Source organism: Lagenorhynchus albirostris, chromosome 3 (genome assembly GCF_949774975.1).
Source record: "Lagenorhynchus albirostris chromosome 3, mLagAlb1.1, whole genome shotgun sequence".
Lineage (NCBI taxonomy): Eukaryota > Metazoa > Chordata > Mammalia > Artiodactyla > Delphinidae > Lagenorhynchus > Lagenorhynchus albirostris.
In genome coordinates this window covers 118979518-118999660 of record NC_083097.1, presented here as the reverse complement: position 1 = coordinate 118999660, position 20143 = coordinate 118979518, and the positions used below count along the sequence as shown (strand labels likewise).

The 20143-nt window shown below is 40.9% G+C and overlaps 1 long non-coding RNA gene across 1 annotated transcript; it reads right to left on the bottom strand.

Moving 5' to 3' along the window:
- Positions 1–15252: 15252 nt before the first annotated feature.
- Positions 15253–15834, bottom strand: LOC132518505 (uncharacterized). Its single transcript, XR_009539902.1, has 2 exons — positions 15694–15834; positions 15253–15436 (listed from the first exon to the last, which is right to left on the bottom strand). It is a non-coding gene; the product is annotated as an uncharacterized LOC132518505 (long non-coding RNA).
- Between the last annotated feature and the right edge of the window lie 4309 nt (positions 15835–20143).

Sequence of the window (20143 nt, the reverse complement as noted above, 5' to 3'; positions counted from 1 at the left end):
CACAGTGTCTAGTGCTGAACTGTGAACTCCTAGAAGATAGGGACTGTCTTGGAATAAAATATTTGTATGTCTAGGAACTAGCAGCCCTCCAGTTAGGTGGTTTTGTGTCGTGGGGGGGGGGGTTGTTGCTGTTGTTTTTCACATAGGTCTGCTATGTTTAGGCACTAGGCTAGATGCTAGAGATGCAAAGATGAATAACACTGAATAAACCTGACTGCTACTGGTTAGTGGGAGAGACAAGCGACAAGCAATAGCAATGCTGCATGGTAAGTTAGGATAGAAGGCCTGGGTGCTCAGGAACGTGGAGAAGGGATTGCTAACTCAGGGAGCCAGAGAAGGCATTGATGTCGAGGTACTGATTTATTAAATGCATAAATGAATGAATGTGATCTATTTGCCAGTTGCAGCTACAAATTCAGACTTGATAGCAGGCCCAAACAGCTATCAGATGGATAATTAAAACCCTGAAAATAGTTGTTCCTCACCTGCCAAGAATGAGAAAGATGTGGAATGGAAATCCCATGAAACTAAATCTGTTTAATGCAATATCTTGAGCACTTAAAAGTAGGTGTTCTGACTCTTAAACGATACATAACAAATCACACCAAAACTTAATGGATTAAAACAACTATGATCTCTTTATTTGCTCTCATAATCTCTGTGGGTCAGGAATTTGGGAGAGAGCTTGGCTGGGTGATTCTGGCTTGGGGTCTCACACATGTTTGCAGTCATATGGTAACAGGACCATCTCCCTCTCTTCGGTGGGCTCAGGACTTCACTGTGTGGTCTCTCAGTGTGGTCTAGTTGAGTTTCCACACTGCATGGCAGCCTCAGCACCCCAGTGTGAACGTTCCAGCTCACACGAGGAAAGCTGAATCACCTTTTATGACCTAGCCTTGGAAGACAAACACTCCTTCCACCTTCATTGGGTACAAGCAAGTCACAAGCCCAGATTTAAGGAGAGAGTAATTAGACTGTACCTCCAGATGGAGAAGTAACAAGAAAGGGAGCTATTAATGCAGCCATCTCTGAAAAAAACCAATCTGCCACTGCGGGCCTAGCACAAGGCAAAGTATTCAATAAATGTTAAATGAATGAAACAAAATGAGGTCCACAATTATTTATTTTTATTCTATTGAGTAATATTGGGCAAATGTGCATAAACATATATGTATTAGTAAGAATAATAATGATAAATATTACCCATCATTTGTTAAGCTGTTTGTGCCAGACACTATGCTAAATTATGTACATGCATTTAGTCCCTACAAGGGAAGACTGGTACTAGGATAATCCCCATTTTTCAGATGAGAAATTGAGGCCCAGAGTTGTAACTTGAACCAGGTTACCTAGCTAAGAAGAGTGTGTGGCACATACACATACACAAACATATACCTTCATGTGCCTGTTTACAAGTGTGTAACTTCTTCTGAATTTAATCCAGAATTTCCACAAAGACCTCCCACACTTTCTGCAATATTATCAGAAGAGAATCGGAATGTAGTAGTACTGAGTACAGAAACTGGCCCCTGGAAGGTGCAGCTGTCTCTCTCTCCCTAGAAAATAAGCTCCATGAGATAGAGATTCTGTGTTCACTATACAGCCCCAGCACCTAGGACAGCAAAGGGCACTTCAAAAATGCACAATGCCAACGGGAGGGGCACCTGTTTAATAAGGAAGAAACAATGAGTCATGTAACAACATAGGTTGTGGCCATGAATGCAAACAGAACAGAACAGTTAAGGCCCAGAAATCACTGTCATATGAAATATAGAAACTATTTAGGCAACACGATTTGGCCGAATTTCTTTGGATGAATATCTGAATTCCTTCAAATTAACCAGTTAGTTCAAATACTTCTAGTTTTGATATCAATGTATTTTAAATCCATATTATTTCTACCTTCAATTGTCCAATTAACTTTTTTTTTTTTTTTTTGTCTGCATTGGGTCTTCGTTGCTGTGCACGGGCTCTCTCTAGGTGTGGCGAGCAGGGGCTACTCTTCGTTGCAACGCACAGGCTTCTCATTGTGGTCGCTTCTCTTGTTGCAGAGCATGGGCTCTAGGTGCGCAGGCTTCAGTAGTTGTGGCTCACAGGCTCTAGAGCACAGGCTCAGTAGTTGTGGCGCACAGGCTTAGCTGCTCCACGGCATGTGGGATCTTCCCGGACCAGGGCTCGAACCTGTGTCCCCTGCATTGGCAGGTGGATTCTTAACTACTGCGCCACCAGGGAAGTCCCTCCAATTAACTTTATAGCTACCATACAATTACCTCCCATTTGTAGAAAACAGGAAAGCACTCTCACATATGTTATCTCCAAGCCCACACAATCAGAGGTGGGCAAGGGTCACTGGCTCATGATTCCTGAACACAAGCTAGAGAATGGAGCTGGTCTTTGATGAAAGTTCATCAGTCCTCACGTAACTGAGGACCAGGGATAGTGTAGCTTCAGGGCAGCTTCTGGCAGTTTAGGTGATGACATCAGTATAAGGTCTCTCTCTCCATCACTCCAGCTGACCATCCTCTGTGATGTCTTCATTTTCAGTGACTCTTTCTGCTTCTCCAAACTTACATCAAGCACTATTAGCAGTAAGAGAGTTTTCTTTCCAAGAAGTCTAGCAGAAATTACAAGACTGAAACCAGAGGTGAAACAGCCCCACTCCTAACACATAAAGCGTTGGGAGGAGTTGTTCCCGCAAAGGACAAGCAAAGAGCTGTTAACAGGAGAAGAGAGAATTAATTGCTGCTGAATAGGCAGAAGCAATAATATGCAGTACATCTGACCGGTCCCCCAATCCCCCTCAAAATGAGTGTTCCTTCTGCTACATTCTCCTGGTTTTGTAGTTCTAGTTAGCATTTATTCAGTCTTTTGTATCGCTGATACCATGTCTCTCTACACATGACTTCACCTTTGTGTTCTTACTGGATAAGACATCAATTTTCCTATTTTAAAATACTGATTTGGGGGTAATGGAAAATCTATATCTTGATTGTGGTACATAGGCATCAACATTTGTCAAAATTCATGGCTGCATTTTATTGTATATAAACTGCACCTCACCTCAGTAAAGTTGGTTTTAAAAAATGACGATGGTGGTGATGTTAACGATATTTATTAAGCTTTTGCTGTGTAGTAGGATTCATGCTAAGCACTTTATTGTATTTCCTCACTTAACCTTTAGTAGAATCCTGGGAAGTAGGTACTGATACCCTTCATATTGGGTGGGCCATAAAGTGCCTTTGGTTTTTTAAGTAAAAATAAAAGACACATTTTTCATTTTCACCAAGAACTTTATTGAACAACGTATTCACTGTTTTGTTCCACTGCCTTCTGCCATTTTTCAGGCAACTTCATAATTCCATCTTCCCAAAATTTTTTATCGTTTTGAGCAAAGAACTGTTCCAGGTACCTTTTACAGTCTTCCAGGGAATTGAAATTTTTTCCATTAAGAGAATTTTGTAAAGATCGAAATAACTGGAAATCCGAAGGTGGAATGTCCAGTGAACATGACGGATGAATCAGAACTTCCCAGCCAAGCTGTAACAGTTTTTGCCTGCTCACCAAAGAAACATGCGGTCTTGCGTTATCCTGATGGAAGATTATGCATTTTGTGTTGACTAATTCTGGACGCTTTTCATCGAGTGCTGCTTTCAGTTGGTCTAATTGGGAGCAGTACTTGTTGGAATTAACGTTTGGTTTTCCAGAAAGAGCTCATAATAGAGGACTCCCTTCTAATCCCACCATATACACAACATCACCTTCTTTGGATGAAGACCGGCTTTTGGTGTGGTTGGTGGTGGTTCATTTCGCTTGCCCCATGATCTCTTCCATTCCACACTGTTGTACAGTATCCAGTTTTCATCACCCGTCACAATTTACTTTAAATACGGAACGTTTTCATTATGTTTCAGTAGAGAATCACATGTGGAAGTATGGTCAAGAAGGTTTTCTTTCACTTAACTTATGTGGAACCCAAACATCAAAGTGATTCACGTAACCAAGCTGGTGCAGATGATTTTCAAAGCTTGATCTGGATATTTTGAGTATGTTGGCTATCTCTCGCACGGTACAACGTTGATTGTTCTCAATTATTGTTTCGATTTGATCACTATCAACTTCAACTGGTCAACCCAACCATGGAGCATCGTCCAGCAAGAAATCTCCAGCACGAGACTTTGCAAACCACTTTTGACACGTTCGATCAGTCACAGCACCTTCTCCATACACTGCACAAATCTTTTTGTGTGTTTCATTTGCATTTTTACCTTTCTTGAAATAATAAAGCATAATATGCTGAAATGCTGGTTTTTTCTTCCATCTTCAATATTAAAATGGCTACACAAAAATTCACCAATTTTGTTAAGTCTATTTTTAAATGCACGCTGGTATGACAGCTGTCACATACAATCTAACAAAATTGTTTCAAATGAAGTTAAAGACACCTAAGTGCTACCAGAGCCATCTTACGGAAAAAAACGAAAGAAATTTTTGGCCCACCCAATAGATAAGGCAGCTAAGGCTTCGAGACGTAAGATGCCTAAGGTCACATAGTGGTGGAACTAGGCTTATTACTCAAATCTATCTGCCTTCAATAACTATCTCCATACAAGGTGTCTATCAGAAAGACATTTTACACATGTTAAAAAATTAATAATAATAGCCAAATACCTAAAAATGGAATAAAATCACACATGAATGAGAGAGGAGGAGAATTCTATGTGTTTTTCCAGGACCTTTTGCTAGTATGTCCCCAATACATCAATCATTATACTAGCCTCTAATTTGTTTTGGCTTTAAATCCCAGGCCCTACAATTCGTGTAGTAGCAACTGACTGAAGCAGACATGAAATTCTCATTTTCCTCCAAAGAAAAAAGAGTAATCTATCCTTATAAAACCACTGGCTTGCAGTTCTTTAAGGGAGGTAACAGCACTTAATTAACATTCTTTGGCTCAAGATATCAATGAAACTCATATTACTTCTACTACACAAATCTGTTTTATATGTTAGCAATTTTTTTTTTTTTTTTTTTTTTTTTGCAGTACTCGGGCCTCTCACTGTTGTGGCCTCTCCCATTGCGGAGCACACGCTCCGGACGCGCAGGCTCAGTGGCCATGGCTCACGGGCCCAGCCGCTCCACGGCATGTGGGATCTTCCCGGACCGGGGCACAAACCCATGTCCCCTGCATCGGCAGGCGGACTCTCAACCACTGCGCCACCAGGGAAGCCCTCCATTTTTTAATAATTTAGTTATTCTATGCCTGCTGCTTTTCTACCCAATGTCCATTCTCCCATCTTCTTTACTCGTTTACTGAGGAAGTATTTATATAACATTTACTATGTTCCAGATACTCTTCTAAACACTTTATAAAACTTAATCTCATAACAACACTCTTATTATCTTATCTCCATTTTATAGGGGAGGAAAATGAAAATGAATCACCTATAGTCACATAACCACTGAGCAAAAGAGCTGAGATTCTAACTGGTAGTGTACCTCCAGACTTAGCCTATGTTACTAGCAGAACCTTAAGTGCCCAGCTACAGATTTCAATTCCTCTGGCTTTCACACAGCTGCTCGTGGCCATGGGCCACTTTACTGGCCATTGAGATATGATTGGAAATCTACTGGGTAGGGTTTTTTTTTTCATAAGGAGACAACTAACACATGCCTTTTGCCCACCTTCCTTCCCTCTTCTTTTTGCCTAGAATGTGGGTACAATGCACGGAGGAATGGCAGCCATCTGGCAATCATGAGAAAGAATGCCACATGCTAAGGACTGATGGAGGAAGACAGTGGGAGCCAGATGCCTTGGTGACATCCGTGAGCCACAAAGCTTATCCCCAAAGTGCCTACCTCTCAACTACTCATCACGTGAAGGGGAAAAAACATAACCTCTTTAAGCTCCATTAATGGGGTTTGCTGCTACTCAAAGCCAAACAAACTTTAACTGATAAAATGCACTAATCACAAAACCTACTGTTTTACCTCCTGAAATTTGGTCATCTGCATTCATACGTGGTTCTTAGGTCATTACCAAAATGGAAAATTATTAGTTTTAAGGATTTTTTTTTCTTTTCCATTATGCTTTATTACAGAATATTGAATATAGTTCCCTTTGTTATACATTAGGACCTTATTGTTTATCTATTTTATATAAGTAGTTTGTATCTGCTAATCCCAAACTCCCCATTTATTGCCCCCTCACCCCCTTTCCCCTTTGGTAACTGTTAGTTTGTTTACTATGTCTGTGAGTCTGTTTCTGTTTCATAAATAAGTTCATTTGTGTCATACTTCAGATTCCACATGTAAGTGATAGCATATGGTATTTGTCTTTCTCTTTCTGACTTACTTCACTTAGTATGATAAAGTCTAGGTCCCTCCATGTTGCTGCAAATGGCATTATTTCATTCTTTTTTATGGCTGAGTAGTATTTCATTATGTATATATGCAACATCTTCTTTATCCATTCACCTGTCAATAGACATTTAAATTGTTTCCATGTCTTGGCTATTGTTAATAGTGCTGCTATGAACACTGGGGTCCATGTATCTTTTCGAATTGGAGTTTTCCCTGGATATATGCCCTGGAGTGGGATTGCTGGATCATCTGGCAACTCTACTTTTAGTTTTTTAAGGAACCTCCATACTGTTTTTCATAGTGGCTGCACCAATTTATAAATATTTCCACCAACAGTGTAGGAGGGTTCCCTTTTCTCTATACCCTCTCCACATTTTTTATTTGTAGACTTTTTAATGATGGCCATTCTGACCACTGTGAGGTGGTACCTCATTGCAGTTTTGTTTGCATTTCGCTAATAATTAGCAATGTTGAGCATCTTTTCATGTGCCTGTTGGCCATCTGTATGTCTTCTTTGGAGAAATGCCTATTTAGGTCTCCTGCCCATTTTTTTTTTTTTTTGTGGTATGCGGGCCTCTCACTGCTGCGGCCTCTCCCGTTGTGGAGCACAGGCTCCGGACGCGCAGGCCCAGCAGCCATGGCTCACGGGCCCAGCCTCCCCACGGCATGTGGGATCCTCCCGGACCGGGGCACGAACCCGTGTCCCCTGCATCGGCGGGCGGACTCTCAACCACTGTGCCACCAGGGAAGCCCTCCTGCCCATTTTTTGATTGAGTTGTTGTGGTGGTGGTGGTTATTGAGTTGTGTGAGCTGTTTGTATATTTTGGGAATTAAGCCCTTGTCGGTTGCATTGTTTGCAAATATTTTCTCCCAGTCCACAGGTTGTCTTTTCATTTTGTTTATGGTTTCCTTTGCTGTGCAAAAGCTTGTAAGTTTGATTAGATTTCACTTGTTTATTTTGCTTTTATTTCTACTGCCTTGAGAGACTGACTTAAGAAAACACTGGTACAATTTACGTGAGGGAATGTTTTGCCTATGTTCTCTTCTAGGAGTTTTATGGTGTCATATATTTAAGTCTTTAAGCCACTTTGAGTTTATTTTTGTGTATGGTATGAGGATATGTTCTAATTTCATTGATTTACATGCGGCTGTCCAGCTTTCCCAACACCACTTCCTGAAGAGACTGTGTTTTTCCCATTGTATATCCTTGCCTGCTTTGTTGAAGGTTAATTGACCGTAGGTGTGTGGGTTTATTTCTGTGCTCTCTATTCTGTTCCATTGATCCATATGTCTGTTTTTGTGCCAATACCAAACTGTTTTGATTACTGTAGCTTTGTAGTATTGTCTGAAGTCTGGGAGCGTGATGCTCCAGCTTTGTTCTTTTTCCTCAGGATTGCTTTGGCCATTCTGGGCCTTTTATGGTTCCATATATATTTTAAGATTCTTTGTTCTAGTTCTGTAAAAAAATGTCATGAGTAATTTGATAGGGATCACATTAAATCTGTAGATTGCTTTGGGTAATATGACCATGACCATTTTAACAATGTTAGTTCTTCTAATCCAAGAGCATGGGGTATCTTTCCATTTCTTTGAATCATCTTCAGTATCCTTTATCAGTGTTTTACAGTTCTCAGAATATAAGTCTTTCACCTCCTTGGTCAAGTTTATAAGAAAGTTTTCTTAAACATTTAGAGTAAAGACAATATCTGATTTACAGGGCAGGAATGTGTATTAAATGAGGAAAGATATATAAGAAAAACAATAAACCATTAATAAACATAAACTTTTTCAAAAGCTGAGATGAAACCAGAAAATTGTCAGAAGACAATTTCAATACAGCCTCAGGGTCACTTGGATCAATAAAAGTAAATGGCCTATTTCTTACCATTGTTGCTGCTGAAATGACCAAATGAATCAGCTTACTTACGCAAAATAACCTAAACTAAAGTAGGCCCGTACACCTTGCTCTCTTTCTTGCCTCTGGATCTTCTCATACATGTGCATACTTTAAATTCACATTAGCATATTAGAGGTCCTGAGAAGTTCTGCAGTAAATAATCCTGTGAGATTTTGCTTAACCCAGTATTTCTCATATTTCTTGGAACATAGAAGCCTGTTTTTCCTCCAGTGTTACACTCCACATAGTGCTCTAGGAAACACATTCAGGAAATGAACAATATCACAGACAACAGGAATAGGGACATAAGGAGAAAGGGTTAATTGTTAATCTTTTGTTTGCCATTTCAGTGGTTGCAAAATAGAAATTCTGTCATGGGGAATTAATAAACTTTCTAAAGCAACTAGAAAACTATCGTATCCAACTTCAAATACTTATTAATGGATGAACTTTTCTTCCATGGGAATTCATATTCTGTTAGATGGCTCTGGTTTTGAGGTGATGCTGTGGTTTTTAGCGCGTGCCTGGGTCTACTGAAGGTGGCACTGTTGGGGGCAGAGGAGGGCAATATTTCAAAAGAGAAATTATTCCATCACTTTCTTCTAGGGAGAAGCCAGTATGAAAAATCAATACTAAAATGGGTTACCTTCATCTAAACACTGGGCAAAGAGGATATAATATCTGCTGTATCTACAACAGTGGGTGATGGCAGATTTCTTTATTTTTTTTTAAATTTATTTTATTATTTATTTATTTAGCTGTGTCGGGTCTTAGTTGCAGCACATGGGATCTTCATTGCGGCACTTGGGATCTTTCGTTGCATTGCACGGGCTCTTCATTGCAGCGCGCAGGCTTCTCTAGTTGCGTTGCACAGGCTCTCTAGTTGTGTTGCGCAGGTTCCAGAGCGTGCGGGCTCAGTAGTTGCAATCTGTGGGCTTAGTTGCCCTGCAGCATGTGGGATCTTAGTTCCCCAACCAGGGATTGAACCCGCATCCCCTGCATTGGAAGGCAGATTCTTTTTTTTTTTTTTTTTTTTTTTTTTTTTTTTTTGCTGTACGTGGGCTTCTCACTGTTGTGGCCTCTCCCATTGTGGAGCACAGGCTCCGTTCGCGCAGGCTCTGCGGCCATGGCTCACGGGCCCAGCCGCTCCATGGCATGTGGGATCTTCCTGGACCGGGGCACGAACCCGTGTCCCCTGCATCGGCAGGCGGACTCTCAACCACTGCGCCACCAGGGAAGCCTGGATGGCGGATTCTTAACCACTGGACCACCAAGGAAGTCCCAGACTTCTTTTATTTTCTTCCCTACTTCCCTTTGTAGTTCTTTTCCAGAATTCACCATCGTTATATTTTTATTACCCAAAACTCATCTATTAAAAAATTTTATTACAAAACTCATGGCTGTAATACTCTCAAACTAAAATACTAAAATCTTCCAACTTAGAAACTAGACATATTTTAAAGCTTGCGTTGTCTAAAAAGTAACAGTGTGAATTATCCCTATGCTTCCCAAAGCTGGTCTGATGACCTGGGCCTGCCCAGAAAGAAGTATTCTTCTTTCAATGCAGGGGGCCTGGGTTCGATCCGTTTCAGGAACTAGGCCCCACACGCATGCAAAAACAAAACAAAAACAACCTTGACTGTGTAATGAGTTTTTTATGATGCTACATGTATTCCACTTAAATGAGTGCTTTTTGAGATATGTCCTTCTTACATATTTGGTACTGGTATACTCATTTTTTGGTATTAACATACTCCTTTTTTTTTTTTTAAGATGATGAGTGAAGATAGTAGCTGTAGTCTTTTTAAATATCCTTCGGCAAATTAAAACTTGGAAGTCCTCTGTCCCTCCAACTTTGTTTACTGTTTGTTTTATCTTTTATTTGATGGTTAAGAAAAAGTGCCTTGGGCCAAGGGAACCTGTGTGTCTTGTTGGCTGCTGTGTTCCCTGTGACCTGCAGAGAGCCTAGCAATAGTAGACTATCAACACAGTTTGACAGATGTTAAAAGTTTGAGGCACATTAAAATCTTCAAGAGTTTATTTGGGCAAACATCAATTAGAATTGGGCAGCATGAAACTGGGAGTGGTTAAGAGTACTCCACCCACAGGAGCTAGGAGAGAGGACTCGGAAGCAAAGCAAAGAAACTATTTGATTGGCTATAGCTTAAGTGGTTGCCTTATTTGGGAAAGCCTCATTGGCTGTTTGTGATTGGTTGTTCTTAAGTTTCATTTTCTCAGATTCCAGTACACTGACTGGCTTGGTTTAGGTTTTGGTTACATAGGCCACCAAGGCATTAGAGCCACCTCAGTTTGATGGTCTCCTTGGCCTCCTTGTTTAATTTCTTTAACACAGACTAACCAGAGGTTGGCAGACTTTTCGATAAAGGGCCCCACAGGGTCTGTTGCACCTACCTGACTCTGCCGTTGTGACAGGAAACCAGCCACAGACTACATCAATGAAGGAGTCTGGTGGTGGTGTCCCAAAGAGCTTTACTTATGGACAGTGAAATTTGAATTTCACATGATTTCCATGTGTCACAAAATATTCTTCTTTTTATTATTTTTCCCATTTAAAGATGTAATACCTATTCTTACTTTGTAGACCATACAGAAACAAGCAGTGGGCTAGATTTGGCCCACAGACCATAGGATACTGACCCCTGGGCTAACCAAATGAAAGAATGAGTGACCAAACACAGAGTAAGGCTAGAAATTCCAGAGGTGTAGGTCCCAATCCTTCCTTGGCACTGAGTAACCGTGACCAAATTAAAGCACAGGAATAACTTGTTTTCCCAGCTCTAAGTTAGCGAACGCAATTCAAATCTATTTCTTAGAGCTATTGTTACTGATAAGTATTATAAATGACAGTGGGGAAACATTTTGCAACTAAGAAGGATCAAATAATATATCCGTGAATATAAAAGAGAAAATATTGACAGTAGATAGACCTACTAAATTGATTTAAAAGATTTAATTTCCTACTGTTTTCAATTTTAAAAAATGATGAAAGCAGGAGTCCCACTGAACGCCTATGAATTATCTTTGAACTGAACTATTTATGGAATCACAGAACTGTGAAGCTTCAGAATAAAAAGAGGGACTTCCCTGGAGGTAGAGTGGGTAAGACTTCGTGCTTTCAATGCAGGGGGCCTGGGTTCGATCCGTTTCAGGAACTAGACCCCACACGCATGCTGCAACTAAGAGTTCGCATGCTGCAACTAAGAGTCTGCATGCCACAACTAAGAAGTCCGCATGCCGCAACTAAGACTCCACATGAAGTCCACATGCTGCAATTTAAAAAAAAAAAAAAAGATCCTGCATGCCGCAACTAAGACCTGGCACAGCCAAAAATAAATAAATAAATAATAATTAAAAAAAGAAGAACAGAAAGAGATTATGGGAAACATCCAGTGCAATCACATTGTTTTAAAGGCAAGGAAACTGAATACTAGGGAAGATACTTCCCCAAGGTCACTAATTTAGAGAATGAAAATCGTCTAATAAGAAAAGATACCTTCTGAAGCCTGAATCAGAAATTTCATTCTTATGATGAAAGGAACACAGGGTTTCCATTCCTAGATTTAAACACTGGATTTGACACATGGTTTTGAATCTCAGTTACTTAACTGAGTCTCAATGTCTTCATCTTCAAAACAGGAATGATAATTAATATCTCATAGAATTATAGTTAAGAACAAGTAAAATAATATACACAGTACATTGTCAGGCACACAATAAATGCTCAATAAATTGTAACTTGAATTTCTATTATATGAACTTTTAAAATCTCACAATTTACCATACCTGCTAAAAAAAAATATTAAATTTGTGGTTTTTAAACTGAGCTAAGAAATAAGACCTAAATATTTGATGCTCTACCAAAAATATTTTTATCTTTATTAGTTGAAATACTTCCTTGAATTTCTGTTTATAGCATTCCTGGAAGACAACGTAAGGCTGTTTTCAAACTTGAAATCACCAACATACTTTCACTTTAGGAAGGGATTTGCTTGACACCACTTAAAACAAGTTTGTCACTGCAATACCCCAAAGATTATTCAACTACAGAGAAACCCTAGCACCTCTAAACTTGTATTTTTGTTTCTTACCTGACAAAATTTTGTGAAGATAAGGAATGTACTACTTAAAACCTAGTTAAGAATGTCCTCAAAAAAAAAAAAGAATATCCTCAAATCATCTTTTTCAAAGGAATGCCGAAAGCAAACTCTTGAACGTTAGACAGACATGGGTTTTAACCAGAGCCCTGCCACTTGCTAGCCCTGTGACCTTGGAGTTAATCCATCTAAGCCTCGAGATTTTTAAGTGTAAGATGGGGATAGTAACAGTACCCACCTCACAGGAATTTTGTGAAGATTAAATGATAGGATGCATATAAAAAGCTTACTTAGACCAGTGTCTGCACTGCAGTAAGTGTTCCCAAAAAAACGTTAGCTAAGTTAAATGGTAACTAACCACTTTGTTGGAAGATGAACTTTGATGAGTGCCCTTTTAATAAGCTTTTGTTTCCTCTGGCAGATGTTAGGTGAAATTGTAAAAGATTGATTTTTCAGCATAATCCCATAAATTGTCAAGGGCGGGTGCTCACGTAAAGGTGGAACCAGAGGTAGGTTTCCGCCCTTGTTCTATAAGAGCCCCAGGTTCATTTCAGGACCTAAAAGAAAATGATTTGCTGGTTACTTTGGAGACATCAGGATCTTAGTTTTCAGAGACGCTTCCCTGCCCTCCTACTGGAAACTAGTCCCCAGTCTTAGTCTTCACTGTTATTCTAAATCTTAGACCCCTGATTGTTTTCTTCAGTGTAGACATAACAATTTGAAGTTATTCTGTTTATTTGTTGACCCCCTACACACATTGTCTCCCTCTCCCCCACTCCTCCCCACTCTGCTAGAATGTAAGCTCCCTGTTGGCAAAGATGGTGCTGGGACTATGTGGTTCATGGCTGTAACCTCAGGGCCTAGGACAGTGTCTGCGTATTGTAAATTCCCAGTAACTGTCTAGTGAATGAATGAACGAATGAATAAATGAATGATTTTATGAATGGGCAGCCCTGGCAGGTGCTCAGTGCTTCAGGCTTTCCTTAGAAGTGTAGAAATGAAGGTGAACTGATCTTGTAGTGGCCACAAGAGGAAAAGAGAACTAGTAAGATTCACGACCACCCAGACCCAGTAATGAAGTCTGGGACCACATGGACTCAGAATTTCTAGGGGGAGGGAACAAAGGAAATATATGGTAGCTGGGCGACCCCAGGACAAAAAAATTATACACACACACACGCATGTGTGCATGCATACAGAAATACACTATCCAGTGAGACTTGGGGTAAATTAGAACTTGGTAGGTTGTTTCTTATTTCAGGCACAATAACCTTTCTTTACTTGGCCTCTGGGTCACCACCCACTCACTGCCTCTTGGGTCTCCTTTCTCACTGGTCCCTCCTCCCTGGTTTCCTTTGCTGATTCCTCCTCATTTTCCCAACTTCTGAACACTGGATCATTCCAGGTTGTTCCTCAAAGCTCCACTCCATACACACCTCCTAGATGACCCCAACCTGCCTCATGGCTGCAAATGCCATCTGCACACTAACAACCTCCAAATATCTATCCTCACCTCGACCTCTCCTCTGAACTCCAGACAGGTACACATAACTTGAATGCTCAATACTCTCCTTGTATTATGTATCTAAATAGACATCTCAAACTTAAAAGAGACCAGAACTGAACTCTTGATTTTCTCCCCAAACCTGCTCTTCCCAATGGCAGATCCATCCTTGCAGTTGTTCAAGCCAAAACCCTTAGAGCTGTCCTTTTCTTCCCTCTCTACAATCCACATCTAATCACTGGCAAATTCTCTTGACTGAGTCTCCAATATACACCTATAGTCTGACTACTTTTCTACCTCCTGGCTACCACGCTGGTCCAAGCCACCATCCTCTTTTGCCTAGATTATTACGGCAGCCTCCAAACTAGTCTCTCTCCTTTTGCTCGTGCTGCCTGTAGTTAAGTCTCCTCCAAGCAGCCAGAGTGATCCTTTCAGAACATTAAATTGCATCAATGATCTCCTCTGAGCAAAACCCTCCAATGGTTTTCCATCTTTCCAAAGTAAAGGAAAAGCATGATCTGACCCAGGATACCTCTCCTCATCTCATTTCCATCTTTTCCCCCAACTCACTCTGCTTTAGCTGGTTGACAGTCCATATGGATTTCAAATTAATTTAGAAAATATTAGTCTGAAAATTTGGGAAAAGGCTTAAAAGATCTGACTATAAGTAAATAAACTGTTTATGCTGGAGAAATGCCTGATTTTTTTTTTATTAGTCATTCTCTGATCCCAAGGCATCAGATCAGCATAAATATTTTAGAGCCTTTAACACTTGCCTGGAGTTAATCTTTTGGGCCAGAAAATGCAAATTAGATTACCTCCAAGTTTCCGCTGATAACCCTTGACGATCTTGATCTTGGTCTTGAATAACATACTCTTTAGCTTTTAGTATTTTAGGGGGTGCCTTTTTCACACTATAAAAGTACCAAGGCTAAAACACCTGCTCTACTTAAGAGGAAACAGAGACTTTCAACAGACGTTTATTGAAATCCTACTGTGTTTCAGGTACTGGCTAGGCATTGGGGAATCAAGGATGAACAAGACATGCCCATGTCTTCAAGGAACTCACAAGGGAATCCAGGTGGCAGCAAGAGGACCTGATCTTAATAGTGCAATGACAGAGGGATGCCCAGTGTGCTATGAAAGCCGACCAGAGGACACCCAGCTCAGCCTGAAGAGGACTGACAAGGCCTCCTAGAGGACACGGCACCTCAGCTGAAGCTTAAATTATGTGCAGAAATGGGGGTATAGGGTAGGTCATATTCCAAACAGGAAGTACAGCACGAGCAAAGCCATGAATCTGTGTGCTGTGTGTAGGAAACCACAAACGTTCGAGGCAAACCACTCTTAAGGTGAGACTGGAAAGGAAGACAGAGAGCAGGACACAGGGAACTTTATTGAGCATTTTAAGGAGTATGATCTTTGTTCATAGGCAACAGAGAGCCACTGAAGCAGGAGAGTGTGACTGCTACACGAACACGCTTAGAGGCAGGCAGACCAGTAGGGAGGCTATGGCAATGTCCAGGTAGAAGGTGCTGCAGGTCTGAATTAGGGCAGGAGCTGGGGAGATGGGGGAGAAGGAGACAGACTTAAGAAATATTGAGTTAAAATTAGTGGAACTTGATGTGAAGGAGACAAGAAGGAGGAGGTAAGGATAACACCGAGGTTTCTATCCTTGAGGGTATTACCAAGTACCAGTAGTAATAGGATCAGGCAGGAAGATGATTTCATTGTTAGGTATGTTGAACTTGAAACATTAAGGGAAAAGCATTCATTCATTTATCCATTCATTCAAGAACTATTTACAAATTACCTACCTTGTGAATGTCCAAGTGTGAATCTGAAGGGAGAGGGGTCTGGACTTCAGAGAGTTGGGTGTCATTAGCACATGGGATGATCAGGAGTTAACCTTCAAGGATGGCTGGCACAGTACCTGGCACAAAGGACGCTCTCCTTGGGTACCTGTTGAAAAGAATGAATGAAGAGCTACCCTGTGAGAGTTTGTAAGAAGAGAAGAGCTGGGGATCAACGATGAAGCTCTAGAAAACATCAGTGGTTCAGGGTTGGGCAAAGGACACAGAAATGGAGTAGTCAGAAATGTGGAGGACTGGAAGGGGGTGGTGTCATGGAAATAAAGTGAGGTACACATAGGACCCAAGTACACACACATTATCAGGTATCAGAAAGGCTTCATGAATTATTTCTAAGTTGAAGGTGAAATAGGTCTCTAGAAAAATCTAGATAAAAATGAGCATTTCTTTTTTTCTAGAGTTTTGGAAGCTTGGAAGCTTGAAATCCAAGGGCTACTGGGCAATAGTTGAATTTCTAGTTACCAAATTTCATTACCAAGTTTGTGCTATTCTGTGCTTTTGCTTTAAATCACTTTGGATAACTGGTTTTTTTCCATTTATGATGATTAGTTTCTGTTCTTGGTGTTCACTCCCTAATGCTGATTTAAACCAGAGGATATAACTGTCAGTATGAGAACAGCTGAATGTCTAAGACCTGACAACAGCATTCAGTTAGTATTATTTTTCATGTGCTGGTGATAAAGATGGTGGCTTCTGGTCAATTCTATGTGAGTGTGGTGATTACTGGTAGTAGACATCTGATCATCCGGTTTTTTATTGTTTGCATTTTGTTTTGTTTTTTGCCTACCCAGTATCCATACCCATTTTTATAGTAATGGCACTTGAGTTTTTCCTGGGGAACCACTTTCTTCCCCATTTCTAGTCCAGGTCATTTGGGTGGAGCTGACTGCACTGGGCTTCAAGGAGAGGGCATGTGACCCAGCGTTGGTCAATAAAACACTGCGACCCCCTGGGTTCAGTGACTGGCTAAAGAATGGGTACATGACCCATCAGGCAATGAGGTAGTATTCTTGGACTTGCTAGAGAGACCAGGCCAAAGATATTCTTTACTGAACTTAAAGCTGGATGGGTATACACCAGAAGCTAATGTGAACCACTTCATCACGGGGAGAGCCTGTCCGAGAATGAAGCTAATACAGAGGAAAGAATTGCTGAGAGATGAAGAAAGAGAGAGAGACTAAGTACTAAAGGCATTCTTGGAAAGCCCAGATCTGGCCACACCTGAAGCTACACTTCTCAATTACGTGAACTAAAAATTTCCCTTTTTAAACTTTGGCAACATTTTGTTAGCTTTTCTACCACTTGCAACCAAAAAGTCCACATGAGAGACACAATACCACCTCTCTTGCTTCTGCTTCACCCACCAACTGGGAATCAACAGTCTAAAGTCAAAGTCACTTCCTTCGGCCAGCCATCCTGTGAATGCAATCCACACTACACTCGGCATTTTCAGGTCAGCCTCTCGTCACCTCCTGCATCAGCCTCCCTCTCCATTGCTACTTTGTGTCCCAGAGCTCTATTCATCACCCGAACTCACTGAACTTACAAAGCCCTAAGTTCTAAGGTCCACTGCTGTGGCCCTCACTGCTTCCCACGGACTCTTCCTGTTTATTGTATTCACCTACAGCAGGCTCTTTCTACCCTGCCAATTGTTTGTTTTAATAAGTAGAGGCAGGACTGGATGGAAGCCACTTTTGTGCCCAGGCTTGGAAAGCCCACTGCCAAATGGTTGGGTTCTGGCCACCACCCAACAGCACTCGGTACACTCTGTTTGAGCTCAAGTCTTCTTGTCCCAAATGTCGTACCTGCTGCTTTTTTTCCCTCTCTCCTGATGACAAGTTTAGCCTGATGTGATTCCCACCTCTGTCATCTCTATCGTTGCCGTGACACCCAGGACCTTTGCCATTTTCCCTCAGGAATCTTGGGAATTTCTGGGAAATCATACCTTAGTGGTCTAGAAGAATCTAGCTTCCAAACACCATTTCACAACTACCAAGATGACACTCTCTCTCCTCAGATAAGGTTGTATCCCCTTTTCCTGCCTCCATACAGGCAAGGTACCTGTTTGGAGACATCTGCCAAGAATGGAAAATAACTTTCTTCAGAATTATATGAGGATAAGAATTTTTCCTTTGGCTTTTTCCTGAAATAACAGGGAAATAACAAAGGGACCAATGCTTCTCTGAGTGCAGATGACAAGGTGATCTCCTTCTTCTGCTTTAATTATCTTTCTCTCATTAAATAAGTATAAATTCAGTAGTCTTCCACGTTCTTGTCAAGCCCCAGAGCACTGCGTTGTAACCATTCAACTCAAATTCAACAAATATTTAATTGAGCATCTATTACATGCCAGGCACTGTGCTAGGTAAGAGGTGTACAGAAGAGAATAGGACAGGCAAGAGGCCTGCTTCTAGGTCCTACTCCAGTGAAGGTTAAAGAGAGGTAGCACATACATGTAACAAATAAATGAACAAAACGTCAGACAGTGAGATGTGCTATCAGGAAAATATAAGGGGTATGGACACCAAGGGGAGAGGAGGGGTGGGACGGATTGGGAGATTGGGATTGATGTATGTACGCTACTATATATGAAGTAGTTGGCTGGTGAGTACCTACTGTATTGCACAGGGGGAAAAAAACAGGTACAATCTGTTTGCAGGATATATATTAATTTTAAAAATGCATTCCAATATACGTTAAGTGCAGACAAATACCGTTTGATTCCACTTATACGAGGTACCTAGAATAGTCAAATTCACAGAGTCAGAAAGTACACTGGTAGATGCCAGGGGCCTGGGGGTGAGGGGGTGTGTGGAGGAGGGGAATGGGGAGTTAGTGTTTGAAGCGGACAGAGTTTCAGTTTAGGAAGGTGAAAAATTCGGGAGACGGATGATGGTGAGAGTTGCACAACAATGTGAATGTACTTTGAGCCGCTGAACTGTACAGTTAAATATGGTTAAAATAGTATGTTTTATATTATGTGACTTTTACCACAATAAAAAGACATTAAAAATAAAAGAAAATATAAGGGGATAATATGTTTCAGAGTTAGGGGACTATTTTAGATAGAGTGATCAGAGAAGGCTGTTCTGAGGAGGTAATATCTGAGTTAAAACCCAAATGAAGAGAAGGTACAAACCACATGAAGACCTCGGAGAGGACAGAGAGTCAGCACATGCGAAGGCCCTGAGCTTGCAGCAAGCTTGCATTACGGTAGGGGTAGGTAGAATAGGGTCCAGGGACCAAATGTGGCCTGCCTTCTTTATTTGTATAGCTCAAAAGCTAAGAATGGCTTTTACATTTTTAAATGGCTGGAAAAAAAAATATTTCATGATGCATGAAAATTATACAAAATTCGAATTTCAGCGATCATAAATAAAAATGTTTTGGAACACATCTCATTCATTTATATATTTTCCATGGCTGGTTTCATACGTCATTGGCAAAGCCAAGTCGTTGCAACAGAGGTTGTGTGCCCTGTAAAACTTAAAACATTTACTATTTGGCTCTTTGCGAAAAAGTTTACAGACCGCTATATTAGAGGAACAGGAAGAAATACCTTCCCAGTCTTGAGAGAACCTTGAACTTCTTTAATGATTTCTGATCCTTTTGACTGTAAATAACAGAAAACCTGTTTCCAGTTGACTTACGTAACACAGAGGATTAGCGATAGCCATAAACTCTTTGGTACTTTTCCCATCAAGAGGTAGAAGCTATGTCATCTCTTTTTGAAGCTGGGTGGGCTTTGTGCCTGCTCTGACCCACAGTACATGATAGAAATGATCCTGTGCCAATCCACGCGTGGGCCTGAAGAGCCTGGCATCTTCCACTTTCTGCCTCTTACAACACTTTTGGAGCCCTGCATCTCATGCCAGAAGTCTGACCACCTTGGATGGCCACGCAGGAAAGTCCACATGGGCGTGCTCTGGTTGAAGGTTCCAGTTGAAGCTAAACTTCGAGCCATCACCACCAAGATGCCAAATATGAGAGAAGCCATCCTAGACTCTTCAGATAGGCCATCGGCCAGCTGAATACCACTGAGTGACCTCAGTTGATGCTACATGGAACAGAAGAATCACCTGCTTGGCTTCCTGGACCACAAAATTGTAACTGTAATAAAATGGATGCTGTGACTGCCTGGAGGGGTGGGACAGGGAGGGTGGGAGGGAGGCAGACGCAAGAGGGAAGAGATGTGGGAACATATGTATAGGTATAACTGATTCACTTTGTTATAAAGCAGAAACTAACACACCATTGTAAAGCAATTATACCCCAATAAAGATGTTAAAAAAATAAAACATCACCAGAAAATAAATAAATTAAATTAAAAAAATAAAATAAAATAAAATGGATGCTGTTGTAAGCCACTCCATTTTGGGATAATTGTTTCACAGCA